Below are 9,766 nucleotides of genomic sequence, written 5' to 3'. Positions count from 1 at the left end.
GGCTTGTTTGAATAATTATTTTACGTATCTATAAATAACATATTTATATTGCTTCTTTCTGATTTTTCATTTCAGGCATTATCTGTTGACTTCCCACCATGGGAAATGAAAATTCAGCTCCCTTTTCTCCACTCACCCCTTTTACACATATGCATACTTCTCAGGCCCTTTTGTTCCCAATGTAGTTATATGGTAATTTTTGGTAGATAAATAATTAGTCCACTTGGAATTATGACAATGTAAGTGACACTCACAGCTAAGCCATGTAGTCAACTATGATTGTGTTTCCTTTATCTTATTGTTTGATTATCTTTTTTTATACACATAGGTTCTAAGATCTTATCACTAATTAACCTGAGACTCTGCCAGTTATCCAGGTCTCTTTTCAATTTGCTCTTGGGAAAGTCTCTTGGAGCCTTTTCTCCAGATCCGAGGGTGTGGGAGACTGCACAGCTGCCATTCTGGAACCTCCCTTTTTACTGTCATCCTGGGAATTCATTTGCCTCTTTCCTATATTGGATCACTTGTTTCTGGATCTCATGTCTTCTTCTCATTTTCTACTTTCTGTCCTCTTTTTGATGACATATATTTTCTAGAACTTCCTGAGAGTTCATGAGAGGAAATTCTTTGAACCTTTATGTGTCAGATTGCCTCAGAATTTTGATAGGCTGGTGCCTGCTTCCAGGGCTGCTTTTTGAGGCCAAAACCTTTACATGCAACTTCATAGGATTTCATTTTTCTCAGCACTAAGAAATTTTGCAATGATATCCCTGCTATGTTGGCTGTTAAGTGGCCCTTTCAATCTGAAAACACATGAATTTCTCATCTGTTTTTCTTCCTAGTTTCTATCCCTGTCCTTTTACTCTACTTTCTGAGAAATTTTCTTAATCTGTCATCTAATTTTTCCATTAAATTTTTCATTTCTGATGCCATAGTTTTTTCTTTCCAGGTGCTCCCATTGGAGACTTCACTCTTGGAAAAATAAAATCCTTTTGATGGATTTTTAGATCTAGTGAAATTAGATGCACATATTTGTCCACTATTTTTACCCAATATCTTTATATATGCTGGTTATTTAGTGGTTCCTACATTGTATTTGTATCAAATCCTTTAAGCTTCAGTAATGGATTTCAGTTAACATATTTGGCACAATCTAGACTGTGATATCTAGATAGGACATTGGGATTGTCTAGTTCATCTCTGTCAATTTACAGAGAGGATACCTAATTCTAAGAGAGGTGAGGTGTGCTTAGAAAATACTTCTTTCATTCTGCCAGAATTTACCAAAGGTGTGTGAGATGGATTATTTTGCAGGCACACTGTACTCACATAGTTTTTTTTAGGTTTTTCTTTCATTATTTAGAAAAAATGTTGTCAAGGTATAACTGAGATACAATAAATAAACTACACATACTTAATCATTTGATAAGTTTTAACCCATATATATTCCTGAAATCATAATCATAATCGAGATATTGATCACCCCCAAAGTTCCTCCCTGTCCCTTGTGATTGCTCCCTCTTACGTATCCACAACCCTTCACAGACAACCAGTAGTCTGTTTTCTGTCACTGTAGATCAGTTTACATTTGTTAGATATAAAGGGAATCATAGAGTGCGATCTTTTTTTTTTTTTTTTTGGTCTGGATTTTTTCTAACATTTAGTTTTTCTCTTTCCCTTGGAGGCCATTCCTGACTGTCCAGGTGGATGTCTTTATCAGCTCAACCTCCTTCTACATCCTTTCTCTTTAATATCTTTCTATCTTCCTTCTCCCAGCCTTAGGGGCTGCCACTTATAATGTTTTAGCCTTCTCCTCTTCATCCAAGCCTATTCTCAGGAAAGGACCAATTAATTCTATTCACACTGAGGTGACAGATATGAATTTATATGTGTGATTTGTGCCATTATACAGAAGACAAAACCCACATTTGGTTTGTGCCGAGGAAATAAGCTCTAATGATGGATTTTCAATCATGATCAAATAGGTTTGGAAGAGATTTGTGGACAGGGGCCACCCCTGAGCCTCTAAAAGTACACCCAGTGTAACAGAGTCCTCATATAAGACTGACCCTGCCTGTAGACAGGCAAAATGAATTGAAATCCCCTCTAGTCCTATTCAGAATGCCAGCCATTCAGGAGCTAAGAAAAGAACGTATGTCTTGCTGTCCTTCCTTTGAGTCTCTTTGGCAGAGAAACCCTTCCTGTATAGAAAAAAAAGTCACTCTGGAGGGCAGAGTCTCCTGAATTTGGTACTCATGTCCCTGATCCAGGTGAGAGTAAGACCACCAAAAATGGTGCTGCGCCACTGGACTGAAGTTCAAGCTGTCAGTGGCCCAAGAATCACAGGCAGAGGACCCTGGCCTACCAGCCTGGCTCTGAAGATGCCTTATCTATCTCACTTCTCTTCTTACTTATTTTCACATTTAATCTTTTATTCTTCATTAATTAATTTGCATTTCATTATTTATATCATTTTTTCATCATGATAAATGTACTCTTTAATCTCCATCCTCTATTTCCCCCATTCCCCAACCCACCTCCCTTCTGGTAACCATCAGTTTGTTCTCTATAGTTAAGACTCTACCCCTTGGTTTGTCTCTCTTTTTTCTTTACTCGTTTTCCTTCTTAAATTCCACATAGGAGTGAGATAATATGGCAGTTTTCTTTCTCTGACTTATTTCACTTACCATTATACTCTCTAGACTCATCTTTGTTCTCACAGATGCTAAGATATAATTTTTTATGGCTGAATATTCCAGTGTGTGTGTACACATATACATCCATTCCACATCTTTTTTACTCATTAATCTATCAGTGCACACTGAGGCTGCTTACATAGTTTGGCTATTGTAATTAATACTGCTCTGTGTCCACTGGTTGTTTGCCTGCCCTCCCTCCAAAAGCAGCTCAGTGCCCTCTTGGCTCTGTCCCAGTCAAGCGTAATGCCCTTTAAAACTCCAGGCTTTGGGATGCCTGGGTGGCTCAGTTGGTTAAGCGTCTGATTTTGGGTCAGGACATGATCTCACGGTTCATGGGTTCAAGCCCCGTGTCGGGCTCTGGAGCCTGGAGCTTGTTTCAGATTCTGTGTCTCCCTCTCTCTCTGACCCTTCTCTGCTCATGCTGTCTCTCTCTCTCTCTCTCTCTCTCTCAGAAATAAATAAAACATTATTTTTTTAAAAAATTAAAAAAATAAAACTCTAAGCTTTAAGTCCTGCTGGTTGCCAGAAGTCATGAAATTCAGTGCCTCTCACTTTCCAATCCAATTGCAATGGGGGTTTGTTTTCCCCGTGCATTTCCCTGTATGTTAGTCTGTCTCTGATCCTTCTCTGTGACCACAGCTCTCTCTTCCCACTTCAGTGGCCATGATCTGTTTCTCTCCTAAACTGTCTCTGCATCTCCTACCTCCTTCAATGTGACCTCTTCTCTACTTTTAGTTGTGTAGTTTGTTCTGTCACTCCTCTGGTCAATTTCTGGGGTATTTGGAATGGTTTGATAGTTATCGTGTTGCATTCATGTGATGAGGCAAGCCTAGCATCCTCCGACTCTGCTGCTTTCTTCCCAGTCCTAGTAAATATTTAAATTGAATACACACACACAAAGGTGATGCATATAAAGCACTTCTCAAAGTCTCTGGACCTTACGCACAGGATAGATGGGTAACAGATGTTGGTTCCTTTTCCCCTTAAATGATGATACTACCATCTGATGAAGTACGAAGATTATCTAAGGTCCTGAAGAAGTAAGTTCATGAAGAATTGAAGGAAATGGATAGAAATCTTCACTCATCCATAATTCAACAAATATGTATCAAGTGCCTATTATATGCAAGCCATTGCTCTAGACAGTGGGTACGTAAATGTGAAGAAAGCAGATCAACAAATCCCCGTACTTGTGTAGCTGAGAAAGCCCATCGTTCTAGTGGAGAGCGATAAGAGTAAATAAGTAAATGGAGTATATGGTATATTTGAGAGTATGTAGAAAATATAGTATATTTGAGATAAGTGCTATGGAGAAAAGTAAAGGTGGGAGGAAGTAAGAGGTGTTGGGAGAGTGGATTGCAATTTTTTGTTTAGAATGAGAAAGTGAGTTTTGAGTATAGGTCTTGAAAGAAAGGAAGGAGCTAGCCATGCTAAAAGTAAAAGTGAAAGCTTCCACTCACTCAGGAAACACTAGCAAAGGCTCTGAGTAAGACACATGCATGGTGATTTAAAGGAGGTAGGAAGCAAGCATGGTTGAAGGGGATAGGAAGGGATAATAGCTAGAGAGACACAATCATGGTGTTAATGGGGCCAGATCATTGAGGGCCTTTCAGGTTATGGTAATAACTTACTCTTTGTGAAGATGAGAAGCTAAAGTACGCTCTCTTCGCTTTTAATCTTGATAATGATCATGGTCATGGTCATACACTTTCTTGATCAATTCTGTAATTTTTTAATCATATGTACTTATCTAATGCCTATTTTATGGATGAAAACAGCTGAGACATAAAATGCCTAGGTACTTCCCCAAGGTCATATAACAAGTGAATGGTAGAATCAATGTTCAAACCCATTTCTGTATGAATTTAAAGTCTGTGCTCAGTAACTATTCTGATTAGAAATTTGAACTTTATTTCCCTGATGATGAGGGAATGACAAATATCATATGTTTGCACATATAGGAGGATTAGGAGGAACTTAACAGAGGACCATGGGGGAGAAGAAGGGGAGAAATGGTGGGGGAAAGGGAAAGAGGCAAACCTTGAGAGACTCTTGAATGCTGAGAACAAACTGAGGACGCATGGGTTTGGGGGGGGAGGGGGGAGATGGGCATGGAGGAGGGCACGTGTGGGGATGAGCACCGGGTGTTATATGGAAACCAACTTGACTATAAACTATTTGTTAAAAAAAAAAAGAAATTTGAACTTTATTATATGAGTTGTAAAGAACCATTGGATTCATCAAAGGAAGAGAATGGCATGGTCATGTTCATTTCCTTTTTTTGTTTTTAAATGTTTTAAATGCTTGTTTTTGAGAGAGAGGGAGAGGGAGAGGGAGGAAGTGGGGGAGGGACAGAGTGAGAGGGAGACACAGAATCTGAACCAGGCTTCAGGCTCCAAGCTGTCAGCACAGAGCCCTACATGGGGCATGAACTCACAAGCTGTGAGATCATGACCTGAGCTGAAGTCGGATGCTTAACTGACTGAGCCACTCAGGCACCCTGGTCATGTTCATTTTCAACAAGCATACATAGGTTGAATCATATAGGGTAAAATGAAGCAGAGGAAGTGGAATATCTTCTCATACATTATATCTGCACAGTTACCACTTATGTTTAAAAGATAAAGGATCACCTCCTTCCTAAAGCTAACCCATTTGAGAGTCATCACTTTCTTTGTTACCAACATGATACACTCACTTAAACACCAGAATTTAAAACTTGATTTGTCCCTTTCCCTCATTCTAAATATTCCTTTCAGTGACTTAATCCTTTTTGTCTCCAAAATGTGTCTTGAATTTGTTCTTTCTTCACCTTTTTTATATATATCCTAGTTATTTTACTTTTACCAGTCCTTGAAATTTGCCACCAAGTTACTCTCCTATATCTTCTCATTTCTGTATAATTTTGTGGGGTTTTTTTCCTAAGTTTTGAGCTCCATGAGGCTTCGAAGGTACCATGCATCATTTGTCTCTGATCCTTATTGTTCAGCACAATCCCTACCCCAACAGTGGATCACTGGATATAATTCTATATTTATATTTCCTTTGCTTCTAACTCGTCTCCCCTTGCAATCATATGGTGCTCCATTCCTGAAAAGCACAAGATAACTTTATTCTGGCATTCACTCCTATCTAACTCTCAACAAATGTGATGTCCTGGAAAAGTCTGGGCTTTGTAATCAGCCTTTCTATATGTATGAGGATGTACACACACATGCACACACAAACAAAAAGAGTTTAATTTAGAAGTATTACTCTTATAATCCACACAAGTGAGAACTGACTTGGAGAAAAAAACTTCATTCAGAAACATTTATTGCCTACCTAGTATGCTTTAGCATTCTCCTAGTTACTGTGGATAAAAAATTATTAAGAAAACAGGGTCTCTAACCTTAAAAGAGCTCATATTGATTGGAAAAAACTACTGTGTTAAAATGTTTATAGTGAAGGAACATGGCTCAAAAAAAGACATTAATTATTCTTAAGATAGAAAAGTTTTCAGATATAAGGTTATAGTTGAATAGTTTTGAAATGTAAGTAGGTATTCACCTGACAGAAAAAAGAAAGGGGAAGAGGGGGCATATAGAGAAAGAACAAGATGTGGAAAAGCACAATGGTATAACATCACATGGTATGTTCTGGGAACTTTGAGTGGATCCTTATCTTTTCAAAATTAAACATCTGAAAACTAAGGTCTGTGTGGAGACACTAAATTTACCAAAATTGTTTGGTTTAAAGGACAGGACACACTGAGAAGGGAGCTCTCACTATGTAAGAGGTGGTTATATACCTGGTCTCACTCTGGTATACAGAGAATAGTGACCAGTTATTTTCAGTTCCCACTGAGGACAGAACAAGAAGAAATAGACTTAAATCTCAGCAGAGGGGAAAATTACCTACAGAAGACGTCCTTCACAAAAAGATTGAGTATGACAGATGTACATGATTAAAATGTTATTGTCTCAGGCTCTCTGTGTGCTGGCTTTAGGTGCTTAGAACTGCCTATTTCAAAGATAGGGCATATATTACATTTTCAGGGTTGAATGGAAGTATTTAAAATAAAAAATCTCTTACATGGCAATTAGTTATTCAGATATCTTGCTATCTGCCTAACCAATAGTGGTAGAAATGTATTGGAACTTGTCAAATGCAAACACTATTTTTCATAATATAGCATTCATTTTTATTAGAAAAAAAGAGAATCTATAAATATTTGCTATAGATATGTGCTGTTCTAAGTATCTTATATTCATGTACCATTTCAGAAAGCTATTAAAGATTAGGTAGATACAATTAGTATACATTTAGTTATTAATCTTTATGTGTAACATTTATTGGTCAGATGATTATAATTAAAATAATCCTATAGTTTATTAACTGATGGTACTTTATCAGCTGATAACTCAGCTTATTAAAATATTATAAAATGTTTTTAGCTCTTTCAAATATTTCCAATTTCTGGAACTGCTACTTGTGTTTTTATTATGTGGAAATATATACAAGACATAAGATTATAGGGTGAGTATTTTTTTAATCATCGTTTTGTATCTTATAAAGATAAGTCATGTATCTATCTCATACCTCTGCCTACTGTGGNAGCCAGGTTTGCCAAAAGGAACTTGGCTCCTGGTGGAAGCAAACCGTGAAATGTTGACAGTATCACCACTACTGAGACTTGGGCAATTTGGACAAGTATTATTAGAATAGTTGATGTTATTAGAATAGTTGATGTTAATGTAAAATTATCATAATTTCAAGTTAACCAGATATCAAATGGAGATATATATGTCCAACTAGTACACTTGGAAGAGGAAATTATTGGATAAATGCCATTAACCTTTAGAACTGATGGAGGTCAATGTTCTTAATTGCCTTCTGTGCTGACATTGAACAACACAATAGGTCCTGAGAGTGACAATGCCTAATGCGTGGAATGGTACAGATTCAGTAAGAGAGGCTGAAGACATGGTAATACAAAGTAAATATACTTTAATAATTAAAATATCCCCTTTATTTTAAAAGTATATATTTATTTTTAAATGACTGGTCTAAGGGTCATACATATAGAGGAAAATTTAAAAGACCACGTTTGTCACAATTATTCCCTGACAGTTTGAAACCTTAAAATAGACTCTCTGTGTGAAGTTATTTAAAAAATAATATTGTGATACAGATTTAGCAATCTGTCTCCCATACCGACTATTTCTCAGTTTGACAAAATAGGCACTTGCCCATGTTTGCCCATGCTTTGAAGGGGATGTTACAGTTTTTTAAAAGCATATCCATACTCTGCCTTCAAGTCTTTCTGATTTCAACAAAGATACCAAGATATTTATTTAACCAAAATGTTAGGTTTCATTTATCTTCTTGGAATGTAACCATCAACTCAACTAAATTTCTTAACAGAAGTTAAATTAATGGACCTGATTCTGAATAAATATTTATTAATTAAAAGCTGTTTCTGTAAATTAAGCATTCATAAGTATGCATGCCAAAAGCTGGTTCTTAAATCACCCATAAATTTGGCATATGAGCACAATGCTATTTTTCTGTTTTTGTGTTTTTCTTTCCAGTATTGGCCATGTACATTTAGTGGCTCAGTTGGTTGGGCGTCCTACTTTGGGTCAAGTCATGATCTCACAGTTTGTGGGTTAAAGCCTCGTATAGGGTTCTGTGCTGACAGCTCTCAGCCTGGAGCCTGCTTCGGATTCTGTGTCTCTGTCTCTTTGTCTCTCTGGCCCTCCCATCCTCATGTACTCTCTCTCTCTCTGTCTCTCTCTCAAAACTGAATAAACATTAAAAAGTAATAATAGAATAAAATACCTAAATATATGTTTGTACAATTCTGAGGTTCTGAAAAATTAGGTGTGTTTTTGTTGCTGTTGTTGTTGGTAGTGGTGGTAGTGGTGCTGTGTGTGTGCATCTGTATAGTTTCCACAGAGTTTATAAAATATAGGTCAATTTCCTTTCCTTCAGGGAGANCTAAGCATTTAATGTTTTTAAGATTTAGGAATTCAAGTGTTTTATATGAAAAAAAGAAAATGTGAATTTTCTTATAATTTGTAATATACAGCATACTCTGAAAACAATGTACTTTATAAACATATAACACTGTAATCCCAGGTAAAGACCTCTTTTTAGGAAAGTGAACCTCCCATTGATTCCTATAGAGCAAAAGCCTTGTTTTAAATAAGTTGCCCTTGAAGTTTTGTTGCTTTTTTCTCTTATTTATAGCTTGTCCTTAAATTATGTTATTTCAACCATGAAAGTGTTAGGTGGGTAAGCAAGATAATGCAGAATTTTAAATATTTCACCTATGTGGAATAAAGTATTTCCAGAAATTCTAAAAGAAATCATTGTGACTTTGTGATCACCTGAACTGTCAACATAATGCCTTCTGTGGCTTTGTTTTGATGTGATTTTTTTTCTCAGTCACTAAAACAGTTAAGTATTAAATTATTCTGTTAATTACCTAACTATCTTCCACAGCCTTTTCATAAACCTGTCGGGGAAGAATATACATTTATTCTAAACAGAGTTATCCATAATGTTAAAACCCTGAATAAGTATGAATATCAGTAGGAAAACCCATAATCTAAGGATCATAGAATTAAAACATTCAGTAGAATGAGAAAACTTGATACTTTATTCCATATTTATCNTGAACCCATGAACTGTGAGATCATGACCTGAGCCGAAGTTGGACGCTTAACCGACTGACCCACCCAGGCGCCCCCTGTTCTGTACTTTAAAGATTTTCATCATTCTAACTATAGCATCTCTTTTCTAACAGTGTCTCTGAAAAGGGAATACCATATGTAAACAGGAAAAAAAAATGTCATCACAATTGTGTGCTCAGATTCTATTTTAAATCAGCATGAGGAGTTTTCAGTTTTTCTTTTTTGATGGGCTATACAAGTAAAGGAGAGAAATATGTACTTACTACTTTACATTAATTTGTATGAATAATGGCTAAAAATAAATAGAAGCTCACACACAAATCCAGCTTTCAATAATATATTTCTGTGATAAAGCAAAGAACAAATGTTGATATTATAAGCACACAT

General features: G+C 36.5%; 1 protein-coding gene across 1 annotated transcript in view; it reads left to right on the top strand.

The window, feature by feature from the left end:
- Positions 1 to 9,766, top strand: part of LOC144237342 (protein diaphanous homolog 2-like) — a 522,961-nt gene that overhangs the window by 66,008 nt on the left and 447,187 nt on the right. The window lies entirely within an intron of this gene.

Source organism: Crocuta crocuta, unplaced genomic scaffold, assembly GCF_008692635.1.
Source record: "Crocuta crocuta isolate KB4526 unplaced genomic scaffold, BGI_CrCroc_1.0 scaffold912, whole genome shotgun sequence".
NCBI lineage: Eukaryota > Metazoa > Chordata > Mammalia > Carnivora > Hyaenidae > Crocuta > Crocuta crocuta.
This window is presented reverse-complemented; position numbering and strand designations above follow the sequence as displayed.